The sequence below is a fragment of the Chionomys nivalis genome, chromosome 23 (assembly GCF_950005125.1).
Source record: "Chionomys nivalis chromosome 23, mChiNiv1.1, whole genome shotgun sequence".
NCBI classification, from domain to species: Eukaryota; Metazoa; Chordata; class Mammalia; order Rodentia; family Cricetidae; genus Chionomys; species Chionomys nivalis.
The window spans coordinates 3,389,599-3,403,690 of NC_080108.1; the positions used below are offsets into that span (position 1 = coordinate 3,389,599).

At 48.6% G+C, this 14,092-nt stretch overlaps 1 protein-coding gene across 1 annotated transcript in view; it reads right to left on the bottom strand.

The window, feature by feature from the left end:
* Tenm4 (teneurin transmembrane protein 4) overlaps positions 1-14,092 on the bottom strand; it is a 664,092-nt gene that overhangs the window by 346,430 nt on the left and 303,570 nt on the right.

Consider the following 14,092-nt stretch of genomic DNA (forward strand, 5'->3'; position numbering starts at 1 on the left):
ACTCCTCACCATTTAAATAGGGGGGCAGTGCTGTTGAGAGTGTTAAGAGCAAGGTATTCTTGTATACTCCCCCACTGAAGCTGCACCATACCCTATCCGCAGTTTACACATGAGAACCCAGGATCAGACAGGTTAAATGCTCGCTCCGGAGACCACATTAGGAAGAGGGTATGGGTAGGAGTCACATCTCAGCTGTCCTGCCCAAAGTGCAAACTTTAAACCGACCTATACTACTTCCTCCCTGCTCATACCCGTTCTAATTTGTGCCAATGTTCTATCATCTCATTTTTAATAGCACCAGCTCCTCCGGCGGTCCACTTGGCCTCTGGTCGGCTCACAGCAGTTCCTTGGTAGCTTGGAACGGAGTAGCACTCTGGGCCAGGGAGAGGGCTTCACTGGGAGCGAGCTGGCTGGAATGTGGCCCTGTGCCCAGCCTGGCTGTGGGGACATCTCTAATCAGTGGCTGCCAGGTAGATGACAGATGGTGTCACTATTTGCCGGAGCCATCTTGCCTTCTGTTGGAGGTTTGTCAGAGACCAGGCATCAAAGGACAGAGACTCTGATCCCGAGCCAGAGGGTTCCCCTTCAAAGGGCAGGGCATGTCCAGGACTCAGGGACAGAACAGGGCATCAGTCTGCAGGAGGCTTTAGGATGGCTATGCTGTCTACAATCCCGCTCTGTCCAGGTTTTGCTCCCGAAGCCACAGATCAGTCCAAGACCCTCTTACAGAATCTATCACCTCAGAGTTCAGACAGAAGGTGACACTCAATGGGTGTTTGATGTCCCTTGGTATCATTTTTACTGAGTTGTCATTACATGACCTCCACTCTGGAGACTTGGCTATCTGGGGACAGCTCTGCTTACCAGCTTTTACTTCCTGTTATAGAGTCAAAAATCTGCCTCCGTTCGGCTTCCTTCCTTCTGTAGGTCTCAGCTCTATTCCCTGGAAGTCTAGGAAATATGTCTAGTGTTTTGTTCCCAAGAATAATCCTTCCAGACTGAAGGTAGGGCCAGTCTGTGTCCTTGAGTTCTTCATCAGAGACAGAAACCTTGAGTCTCTGATGGTCTTCAAGTCCCTGCCTTCTTGGTAAATTCCCCCCAGGTCTGTCTTCCTTAGGATCCTCTCCTTCTTCTAATCCGACCCTTATAAAATCCTGGGCTGTGGACTGAGAAGCTGGATTAGATTTGGTCTCCAAGGAACCACAAAGCTGTCAGAAGGTCAAACACATCTACTCTTGGGTCCAGCACAGAGGAGGCAAAGGAACAACGGAAACAGATGGACTAAGGACCCAGATGGGACCTCTTGAACTTAGGCCTCTGCTGTCTGGGGAGATGATCTCTGAACTCAGCCACCAGGCTGAGTCTGGAGTCACCCAGGGGACCAGAGAAGAATATCTTCTTCATTGTCCCTTGGCTTTCCCAGGGGAAGCTGCTGGGGCCTTGATAGATCGGTGCCCTCTCTACTATCTTTCCACTGCATCCTTCTCCATCCTCCCCAGGAAGCCGGTCCCATCCACTTCTCAAATCCTCCCAGACTCCAGTTTCTCCATGAACACCACCTTGAGACATTCCCTACCTCTGACAAAGTTCACTGACTCTGTTCTTTCTCCCTGGAAGCCCTGGCAAGAGTTGAGGCCGCAACTCAGTCTGTTTGGGCGCCAACTATGCATGAAGTTTTCTTTCTCTCAACTCTCCGCGGGCTGGGTCTAGACCTACACTATGAAATATTCAGAGTCGAGCGGAGACGCTGGTTGATTGAACACATCCTACGGAGGCCAAGTCTTAGCCTGCAATTACCCGGGCTCCCACCAGGCCTCCTCCTCAGCGGATGGGGAGGGTCAAACTGAGGGTACTACCCAGCTCTCGGGGCAGCAGGCAGCAGTTCAAGGCTTCTGGAAACAGTAAAGCATTCAGTGAAATGCAACTCAATGGTTATAACACTATGGGCTCAGAGCCTTTGGGGACTGACCCAGGATCAGAGTGTGGCAGGGGCAAGAACATCACTTTTTTAAAAAATATGTTTTTAGTTAATTCTTTGAGAATATCATACAGTGTATTTTATTATACTTCCTCCTCCCCTCAGATACATTCTTTGGGACTGTCAATTTATTATCTATATTTCTTAACCACTTTTTCATAGGTTATTTCTGTGGCTGTCCTGAGATGCAGGTAAGTTACATAAATTCTTTTAATTGCATCAAATCCAAGTTTATCCCACTTGATATTTTAATTGTCTATTATGTTTATCTACTTAATTACTGTGTGTGTGACTGGGTTTGTCATGGTGCAAGCCTGAAGGTCAGAGGTCACCTTCTAGGAGTTGGTTCTCTCTTATCATTTGTAGCCCATGGATAGAACTCAGGTTGTCAGCCTTGTAGGCAAATGACTATACCTGCTGAGCCAGCTTGATGGCCTAATATCTCAAAAGTTTATGTTTCTTTAATATCCCTGTTTTCTGATTGGGCATCTCCATAGCCACCTGTTTCTATTTCATTTAATAATTTTTAATCCTTTAAAAAAACTTTGTATTTACTCTGTGTGGCTTTCACATCATATATCTTGATCAGTTTTGGTCAGCCCACAGGCTCTCCCCATCCTCACCACCAGGGTGGTCTCTGGCACCACCCAGCCTCTGTCTTACAGTATCCTCTCCTCAGTCACTAACACCTGCTCAGGTGGCTAAAGCCCCAGGTACCATGAGTCTAGCCTTTCCCAGATGTACATTCCAAATCCCAACTTCTCTTTAGAGAACACCTCCCTGGAATCAACATGAGTCCTGAGATTTGAATATGGGTAGCAACAGCCTGGGATCCCAAGGACTACATGGGACTTGGTGTTATAGTGAGGGAGTCTGAGGTGTAGCTACAGTCCAGAAGTGAGGGGACAGAGGTTGTCAGGTTCTTCTGGGTCCTTCCACAGTCTCAGTCCACCATACAAGATGGTGAATATCATATCTGTGTCTGAGGCCTTCCCTGATCTTCCAGAGCGCGCGCGCACACACACACACACACACACACACACACACACACACACACGGAGAGAGAGCTGGCTGTCAAGTGTCAGAATTTCTGTATGGTGCATGGACTACAACATTCCTTAGGCACGCGAGGCTTGTTGGTGAGGGTGTCCCAGAAAGGGATGTCACAGAGAAAGCAAGGCAGAGAGAAGTAAGTGGCTTTGGCAGAATTTCACTTGCGTGTCTGGGTACTCAAGTTTGGCAGTGGTGGAGAAAAGTCCTTTAATGATGGGAAAACCCGAGGTGCCTGAAGCTGCCTCCATTTCCAGTCATTAGGGTAGATATTAGGGCCCTCTTGCCAGTAGCTGGGTGGCCAGGCAATTTTCATTTCAATAATTAGCCTCTGTAAGTCTCACAGAACTGGAGACAGATAAAGGCAGGACCAGCCTCTCACGGAGCTAATTGTGCCCAGAGTTGTACACGCCTAATCAAGCCATGCACTGCCTCCATCCCTTTCATCCGAAGGCTCAAAAGACTTCGCCATCAGTAATTAAGCCTCCTCAGTGTCTTAAGGAAAGGAATTCTCCAGGGCAGTCAGAATGAGAACACTCTGCCAGGGTGGAGGTGGTGGAGAAGGCAGCTGTTGTACTAACTGCTAGAACAGTAGGGAGCCAAGAAGAGGTCTCCAGCCCTGAGAATGGCCCTCAGTGGCTACTCACCTCTGAGCTTTCTGCCACAACAGGGTGACTGATGGCTTCAACTGTACCTGGCTAAGCCACAAAAAGCCTTTCTTAATTAACAACAGGGCTATTCTATGGAAGATACTTCTGTTAAAAAGTTCCAACAAGGATGATTAGAAACCACTCTCTCAGCTTCTCAGACTTGGAAGGGAATGTAAATGAGGGAGCCATAAAGACTTGTCGGATGCTGGGCGACTTCTGTACATCCACACAGACCCCGCCAGCCCTGGATGGACCCGCGATGATAGGCTGCTTATGCCTATCACATAGCATGCTCCGATCCCGGCTTACACGACCCATTCTGCTAGTGAGCTAACACTTAACTTTCTTTAAAAGAGATTTTCTGCTGCCCTAGCTCTGCTGTAGAAAGCTCACAAACAAGAAAATCCTCCTCCAGGAGAAGACTTCTTCTCCCCAGGCTCTAGAAAGCAATAGAACATAGTGGATAAAGATGCAGGCTTTTTATCAAAAGCACCATCCAAACAGGAAAAAAAAAACTGGTAAGTCATCCTTCTCTGAAATTCTTGTGTTTTACAAAAGTCTGCTGAGGATGAAAAGTTAATCTACAAAGTGGGAGAAAATTTGTGCAAACCACCCGTCGACAAAGGCCTAGCAGGGAGATCCCACCAGGAACCCAAAACTCAATAGTGAACTAAACAAACACTCCAAAGAGATGAGTAAATATCTTACCAAAGAGGCTATACAGATGGTAGAGAAGCCCAGGGGGGAAAATACTCAGCATTGTTAGTCACCAAGGAGATGAGAATTGAAATCACTATGAACTATCGCCCTGTATGCATCAGCAGGGCTAAAATGAAAAATAGCAACACCTCTCAATGCTGACAAGGATGCAGAGAAACTGGATCACCCATGCATTGCTGGTAACAATGAAAAATGGCAAGTCCCCCCTGGAAAATAATTTGGAAAATTGCTTAGAAAACGGAGCATGCAATTACTGGACAAGCTAGCAATTGCACTCTTGGGCATTTAGCCCTCAAAAATGGAAACTTATGTGCACACAAAGGCCCACATGACAACATATACTGGGGAGATACTCTGAATAGCCAACAGCTGGAAACGGGACAGATGTTGCTTGACAGGGGATTGGTTATATCAAAGTAGACTCCCATGGAATACCACTTGTTGACAAAAGGGATGACATAAGGACGACACCTATGAATCTCAGGGGACTCACACTGAGCGTGTGGGGGGGGCGGGGCAGCACAGAAATCAAGCACTTCCATAACATTTTGGGAATGCCAGCAGCTTCAGGAGGGGAGACCAGAGAGGGATCGGGTGGAGTGTGGCTGCAAAGAGCATCGTGAGGGAACTCTATGCTGGAGGACGTCGCGCCACCTCTCCTGCAGACTCAGCTGTCCCCGCCATCACATTCTTAGAACTAACCAAGGACTCTCAAGTGAAGTAAGAAATGGGGGTAAGGAAATGGAGTGTCCCAATGCTAACATACTGGTGGGGACATGAGCTCTCGTGTTAATGGCTTGCAAACTTCGACTGAAGAAACTGTAAGGGACGCACACAGTATCTCTGCATTATTTCTGTATGTGAATTACAATTGGCTCAACAAAATATTTTTAAATGAGGGTTTTGAGTCGATGCATTTTGAGTCAGGCACACCTGCATTTGAACGCTGAATCTGCTTATGTGCTCCTGTGCTCATTTGGACAATTAAAGTACCTGAGCCTCAGTTTCCCCATCCAGAAAATGAGAGTAGTGCCTGTCATTCTGCAGGGCTGTCCAGAGGTTTAGATAAAGTAATAGAAGTACTCCACTCTCCTCCTGGCACAGAGCAAGGGCTCAGTCAACAACAGGTGTAGACCATGCCTCTTTATCCAGGATAAATGTTTCTGTACCTTAGCCCAGTTCGGTTCTCGCCTGCCCTTTCTCCTTTCTGCCCATCTTCCTCTGAAGAAAAGGTTATTTTTGGTCAATGTTCCTCTTTGGAGACCAGATGACATCAGGTGCACTGGGGAGGTCTGACTTCAGATGCCATGTCACCTTAATAATGCCAGGTTGACAATGACAGACCCTGGTGAGTCTCATTACCACGGACAATGCTGACATTTTAGGATTCTAGCCACAAAGACACACTTTGCATGCCATTTATTTTCTATGTAATATCTTTCTTCATATTTATCCAACCCTGGGTATCGGTATTGATACAAACACCACAGGCAAGGCGTCTCGCGTTTCTTCCTAAATCTCCAAGACGTCCTTGGAACCTAGGTATGCTGATAGACAGCCAGAGTAACAACTTCCTATTAATCATGTCTCCTTGTATTCAAACCCTGTGCACCCTAACCCTGCCTCCAGGGTTGGCCATGTGTCTTCCACCTTGTGAACATAAGCCTAAAACAAACTCAAAGCAGAGGCAGGGAAGACCCCCGAGTATCATGGATTGCCTTCTCTTACTGCTGTTGGGCAATTAGCAAGATTCAAAGGACTTTGGATCTTGCTGCTAGACCCAGGGCTGAGTGGCAAGCTTTTACTGGATTTAGCCACCTGTGTGAACCCCTAAGCGCACCTACCTACCCAGCTCCATGACCTTCGGAACCAATGAAGGATTAGTTTAAGTTACTAGATTTTGGGGGTAGCTATTACATAGTAAAGAGAAACTGCTGTAAGCATTACTATAATTTCTATATCATAAGTGAGGCGACTGAGTGAGACTCAGATGAGTCAAGGAAAAAACAGCACCTTAGAACTTGTACACCTCTCTCTCATTTTTGCATGATTTAAGCTATCCCGCTTCCATAGCTTACTGCTTATATTGGTATTGGTCTCTATTTAAATGACTGCTTAGCCATATGCTCTAATCTGTGTGCTCCCAAGCCCCTCAAACAGTAGGCACTTAATATATAATGATTGGTTAACTGGGTGAAAGTGCAGTATCTCTGAGTAGCTGGGCTATCTCAGGCAGGAGACTCATACCCAGGGAGGAGGACCCTGTTGCCCAGTTGCATAGCTAACAGGGCCTGAACTCTGGCGAAGCTCTGCTCTTCTAGCCCAGAGTGCAAAGGTCTGCCCTTCAATTTTCCATGCATCCCGAGGGCGAGACAGATGAGGAAATGAGCAACTGCCCCCACAGTTAGGAAGGAACGTTCCTGGATGAATTCCATATGTTTCAGGAATGCCAATCTCCATGCTAAGAGGATTCTGATCAAAACAAGCTCCCAGCTGGAGCAGAAGCATACTGGTGTGAACCCCACTGCTTGGGATGGGAGATGCCGGTCAGCTGAAATCCTGGGTGAGCTTGTGCCGTCCACCCCCATGCAGACCCAGGAACATGGTTCCCAACCTGTAGACTCAAGGATACAGAACAGCTTCGTCTCTCCTCAGCCCTAGGTCAGGCTGTACGTGGAACCAGCTTCAAATGCCTGCATCTTTTTGTGCGGTCCTCCTGCTCTGTTGACTACACCAAAGTGATGCTCTCAATATGTTCCTAACCACTGGGTCCCAAGAACCCCGACTGTACCTGAGATGGTGTTTACCTTGACAGCAGCCAGCAGGCACCGAGACCAAGCTGTATCCCTGTTGCCTCCGCGAGCTCCGGCAAACTGTCTCCTGGGTGTCTGTGGCGTCTCTCTGCCTTTTAGGAGGGTCTTGAGTTAGTCCCCTCTGTGGGGAAGCCCTGGCCCTTGCCCTTCCACAGTCTAATGTTACACTTGGGTCACAGCAGCCTGGCTTCCCGGGGACTTTGTTCTCTTGATCAGAGACCTAAATTTGTTTTCATTAAGAAACGCTGCCCGTCACTCCATCAAGTCTGCCCTTTTGGGTTGTTAACCTCAATTAATGGTGCCAGCCTTGGAGGCCACTCTGCAGGAGAGGGAGGGGCAGGCCACTAGGTCTCAGCAGGCTGGATTACAGGGGCTGCGTCTGACTTTGACTAGGCAGCAGAAACCCCCATTTACCGGGCTGTCTTCTTAACAGACCACCCACCCACACTACCTTAGAGAGGAGCAGCCGTGGTCACCGAGAGCCCTCACTCTGGGGTCAGGATTCACACCCCTGCTCTGTCGTGTCCTAGGGTATGCCATGACACTCCCTCCTTGCCCTACCTCCCGCTTTCCTCCTCCTCTCCAAAGTGGAGACGCTGATTCTACCTCCCCGCTGGGGCAGCTGGGGAAGGGCTGGTGACTTAAGGAGACAAAGCACTTAGAACAGACCACAGCTAACACTTGGCGGGTTCCCCCTCCTGCCCCGTGTGTGTGTGTGTGTGTGTGTGTGTAAGGAATATGCATATGTATGTGGATGTGAGGTCATTCCTCTGGAACTCTCCACCTCAGTTTTTTGAGACAGGGGCTCTCACTGGCCTGGAACTTGCAAAGTAGGCTCTGCTGGACAGCTGGTGATCCCTAAGACTTCTGGTCTCTGCTTCCCGTTGTTGTTGTTGTTATTATTATTATTATTAATGTGGGTCCCAGGAAGCAAACTCGCACTCTCGTAGTTACAAAGCTAATATGTTCCCGACTGTCCAGTCTTCCCAGCTCTGGAACTGGCTGGTTCTCATCCTCACCGCAAAGCTCCTATGGCAGCTCGTATTCAGCTCTGGCCTTCTCCACCCACTCATCCTTGCAGTGAGACACAAATAACTCCCTTTAGTAGGACTTATCCTTCCTTTCGACACAGAATAAATATCTATTGGGACCCTCAATATACTCTGATTAGTGATCAAATACAATGTGATAAGGATCTAGACAACGATTGAGCACGCATGATCTGGTTTGCGTCTCACCCTTGAACATGGTTGGCATAAGCCATGGTAAATCACCCAGGCTTTGCCTTCCTCCTCGCCATGGCTGTTATTTTCCTGACGACCTATGCCAGTGTCTGGTTGGGCTCTGCAGAGTCATAACGTGGCAGTACCTTCCCAGCAGAGCCCCTGGTCTCGTCCAGCTCACGCCAGCAGGGAAGAGAGGGCCCTCTCTTCAATCATCCCAGCAATCATCCCAGGTCACCGTGCCGACCCATCCTCTCTGGGAAACCTGAACCACCTTCAAAGAGGAGCTTTTAATTGGCTTAGGCTCCGTGCCCACTGCAAAACAGCTTCCAAAAATAGGATTAGTGCCCCTCCCACTCTGCACAAGCCGGCCAAGGCCCCACATCCAGGGCAAGTGGCTGGACACTGGCCCGCTTTGCCGAGACTTCCCTGAGATGCGTCCTTGTTATGGCTTAGTGGGGTTGGTGGTGGGATTGCTAGGTACTGTCTCTTCTTTGTCCCAAGAATTTAAGAAATGGGTGTTCAGGAGAGCCTCGGGTGAAGAAAGAATTGATAAGGGCCTGGCCAATGATTTTTCCAGATAATATGCAGCCTTAGCAGTTAAAACTATGACGCAAGATTGGCTTTGCATTGCCAGATGGCCCAGGCCACCCTGAGAATACACCAGGTTGAGGCCTTACCTGGACCCACTATAGCTGGTCACACCACGGCTAGTCACACCACAGCTAGTCCCGCCACGGCTAGTCACACCACAATGTCAGTTGAGACTACCCTGAGCAGCAGGTGTTGCAGGCTCCTTCCAGCAGGTCAGAGGTCAGCAGGAGGAGCATGGAGTTTCTCTCAGGAGAGCTAACTCCAGCGCTGGCTTTGTGGTCATTGGCAAATGGCTAGACTGTACATATTGTGGCCCAAATGTTGGCTTTTTCTTACAGGTCACCTTGTAGGTACTTGGTGAAGCTTGCTCGCGACATTCTTACGATCTTACATAAACCCCATCTCTGGTGGGCAAGGACTTGTCCTATACACTCTAGGTCTTTGTGTTATGTGCATGGTGTGTTCGTGTGCCTGAGGATGCAAGTGTATACAGGCCGGCAGATGTGGGGGATGGAAGACAGTTTTGTGCTCTATACTTCAGGCAGCATCTCCCTATGCTTGAGACAGGGTCTCTTATTGGCCTGGAGCTCACCTACTACACTAGGCTGTCTAGGCAGCAAATCTGAGCTCTTCCTGTCTCTGCCTTCCTCGCGTTGGGATGGCAAGCACGCACTTCCACACTTGGAAAGGACTTTACACGAGCTCTAGGAAGTCAACCCAAGTCCCCATGCTTGCAAGGCAAGCGCCTGACAGACTACTGTCTCCCCATGGCATCACCCCACTTTAGAAGGGAAGCGGCATTCAGAGATTTACACAGTGAACCTCACCGTTTAGTTCCAACTCTGCTAGGAGGAAGGTTTACAGCCAGAGATGTTGAGAGTGTGTTGCACCAGCAGGTACACATGGCCTCTAAACTGTGCAACACAAATATGTGTTATTGCCATTGAGGAAATAAAGCCTTGTCCCAGGTCACATCGCTGGCAGGAGGTAGAACTGGGATTCGATCTTTTCCTCCAAGTCCTAGATTCCCTTCCCCTAGGCTGTAGCTGCCTCTTTTACAACAGTCTGTGAGAGGCTTTCCCTGATGCGGGATAGGGGCCACAAATCTGCAGAAACAATCAGGCTGATGGTATTTAAAGACCCTGCTATTTGAAAAAATCTAACAACAAGCAGTTGATAATAAATGCCAAACCTCTGACTGGTTAGAAACACCACCTGGGGGCACAGAGGTTTGCCACTGTGATGGAGGCTTCCTGCCGAAATGCAACACTGTTGCAGACACTTGTGCAAAAGCGAGGCAGTCTGGGAGCTGGCGGAGGCAGGGTCTGGGGAGAGCTGCAGAGTCTGCCAAGCTCTGCTTGCATCTGGTTGCTCATCTAGTTTTCTGCAGGGCACATCTCTAAAGGCAAGACGAGCCATCCTCCTGAACCAGAAGCCAAGACCCAGAGACACTGAGTGCACCTCCAAAGCTGCACAGCTGGGATTTTGGACCCTCAAATGTTACACTGAATATATATGTGTTACATACAAGTTTTAGCTCCTGTATGCTTCTGTTGCCACACCACAGGTGCTGCCTGGGTTCTGTGAGTTCAAGCTTCGCATCGCCCTTTCCTAAGGACCTCATCTGAACTAGTTTGCACATACCATGGGATACCCCAATGGGGTTTCTGTGGTCCAGTCCTGTAGGGTCACACTATCTAGTCAGGAACCAATCTGTAGCCCATCTCCACCTGAGCTCCTGCAGCAGTGAGGCTTCCCTTGGCTAAATGAGAGAAGAGCTAGCCTGGCTTCTTCAGGAAAATCTGATCCTTGGGAGAGTTGGGAGGGGGCAGTGGGCATGTGCCAGTCCCTGGTGTTAGGGAGACAAAAGAAGGACCAGATTATTGGCTCCAGGGCCCTCATCTCTGGACTAAACTGGGTGGGCGCTCAATTACTTCTTATGTGCTTTACATGCGTGTTCTTCTGGGGTTTCACGTGTATTGCCAGATGCTTGGTTAAAAGCAAGTTGGGAAAACTACTTCATTGACATGGAGATTTGGCCTGGCCTTAGAGAGAGCTGTACAGAACACTGGCATTTTTGGGGGCTGGGGATAACCTGACTCCTTCATTCTTCATTTTCACATTTGGGAACTCTATCATGAATGGCAGCTGGCTCTTTCTAATCTCCTGGCTCCCTGTTATGAGCTAGCTAGCATTCTAGGCTGTAGAGATACAGAAAACAACAACAACCACAACCACATCTCCCATTTTACCTGCCTTCTCCCAACCCCTGGAAGCTTCTTCTCAGCCTTCGGGGTACTTTTTCTAAAAAAAAAGACGGAGGCCACAAGTATGGCCCTGTGGTGGCGTCATCCAGCTAAATGGCCTAGAGAGCTGGCCTGGCCCTACCTTTGGTGGCTTGGTTACTCCACTGCCCAGTTACAGCCACAGCAGTTAGCAGCCTGTCAGAAATGCAGTCTCAGGCTCCACCACAGAGCTCCTCAGTCTTTATCTGAAATCAGACCTTCAGGGTCCCCTTGTGCCCCCCAATCCTAAGACCTGGTGGTGCATGCCAACATCCTCTCCACCCTGTTTCAAACATGACGTTCTTAATACTGCTCTATCCCTACCTCCTCCCCTCTCCTTCAGCATCTACCCACACTGCCCTCTGCCTAGAACATCTTCCCCTCACACCAGCAGCTAAACCCTCGGAAGGCAGGCTCCCATGTGCCTGAGGTTCCCTCGACTCCCCTTTTACTTCCATATGATCTCAAGGCCAAGCCTCCTCTCTCCTGGAGCGCAGGGCTCAGCAGTTGCTCTGGCACATATGCAGGCATCCGCCTTGTTACACATATGGAGAGTCACACACGTTACACATCCGCCTTGTTACACATATGGAGAGTCACACACCTTACACATCCGCCTTGTTACACATATGGAGAGTCACACTCCTTACACATCCGCCTTGTTACACATATGGAGAGTCACACACGTTACACATCCGCCTTGTTACACATATGGAGAGTCACACACGTTACACATCCACCTTGTTACACATATGGAGAGTTACATATGTCACTCATCTGCCTTGTTACACATAGGAGAGTCCAGGAAGAGTCAGGCACGTGCCTCTTCTTCCCTTCATGTCCATTCTTTCAGATCCCACCTCAGTCCCTGTGCCTCCAGGCCAGGGGTTCTCAACCTGTGGGTCAAGACTCCTGTGTGGGGGATGGGGGTGGGGGATGGGGGGTGGGGAGGGTCAAATGACCCTTTCACAGGGGTCACCTATGACCACTGGAAAACACAGATCTTTACCTAACAATTCATAACAATAGCAAAAGTACAGTCATGATTAGCAAGGAAAATAATTTTATGGTTGGGAGGCGGGGTCACCACAGCATGAGGAACTGTTTTAAGGGGTTGCAGCACTAGGAAGGTTGAGAACCACTGCTTTAGGTCCTGGGGTGCAGAAGGGATTTAGAGATTGCCATGGGAACACACAGTTCAGCCAGAAAGACAGACTGCCAGATTTGAGTGCAAACACATGTCCTCAGCACAGACCTGTAAATAGGATGTTTATTATCCCGAACCCTTCTGGGGGCTACTTAGAAGCAAAGAAACCATCACTGTCTCCCCTCCCCCTCCTAATGGTTCCCTGAGGAATAGTCCCTGGATTCCAAGTCATGTTCTCAGAAGCCTCAGTTATGGGAATGGACCTACCTCTGTCCATCCTTTCAATAAACAAAGTAACACATTAATTATTACCAGCAAAGATTTGCTGAACACTTACTTTGTGCCAGGCCATCAAGGCTGCTATTTGGAATATAAATAAAATTAACCCCTGCTTGCTGACCTCTCTGAGGTTTCTCTTCCAGCTCAGAGGAGAGTTTAAGAACGTGGAAAACTGGGTGGCCCAGCAAGATTCACTGTTTCCAGAGTAAGTCTCTTTACCTTGAACAACCTCATTTTCTCTATATCTGTATTTTGAGGGTTACAGTTTCTGTGTTGTTCACAAGTTTGAGAAACTCAAACATAATCACAACTTTGAAAAGTATGTGGCAATTGATAAAACACTATATTAATTATACCAACGGTTATAAAGGCAGCCACAGATGACGGCCAATTCAAGACTTACTGTCTACCCACTACTTCCCAGGCTAAATTAAATTTGTCTAAGGCTAGTCAGACAAATAAGACAAGCCTGCCTAGTTCCTGTTTGCCAGCTATTCAATTTCTCAGACTCCCTGACAGCAATTGGCAATCACATGGCTTTATTCTGGCCAATAGGATGGAAAGAAAGCTCACTGGTGGGAGGAGCTTGAGAGGTAAGTGGCTGCTAACACTAATTTCCTACTTATAAACATGAGGTCAGGTGGCCACAGTGGAACCAACCGTGCATTGACAGACAGGATTCCATCAAACCAGACTTAAGGATGGTGACATAACTCTGCTCCCTTTCTGCCTCTCCCATCTCGGTGCCCTCACACCACCTGGGGCACCATCTACCATGAATGACAGCTTCAGCCTCCAATCAGATGCTGTCTCAGGGCAAACTGGGAAGGTCAAGCTGATGTGACAGAGGCTGTTGATTCTGAAAGCACTGTGGTCCTGGAGGGGAAGACCTAGGGGCATAAGAAGCACTAGACGCGATGAGAGAAAAAAACAGGGGCCCAAGCCAGAGTATGGTACCTCAGAGGCCAGAGAACATTGGGGGTAGCATTGGGTCTGCACCCCAATAGCTCTGTCCCACAGGAGCCTATCTCTGTTTAATAGGATGGTTGTCCCAAACTGGGCTCCTGCCTTCTCTAGAACCTACCCTTTCTCTCAATGCAGCAAATGGTGGTTACTAATCAGAACAGACCCTTAAGAACCTACAGGTGTGGACGGAGGTAGGCATACCAGTGCTGACTCCGCCCATAGCCTTTGGCTCACAGATGAGGAAATTAGAGGTGTGGAGGGGGTAATTCGTCTTCTCCGAAGAGCCAATTCTCTGGTAGGTCTTCAAATCTCTGTGGTTAAGGCCCAGGTTGGCTACCACAGTAGCCATCCGCAGCATGGCATGGCTAGATTTAAATTTCCAATTGC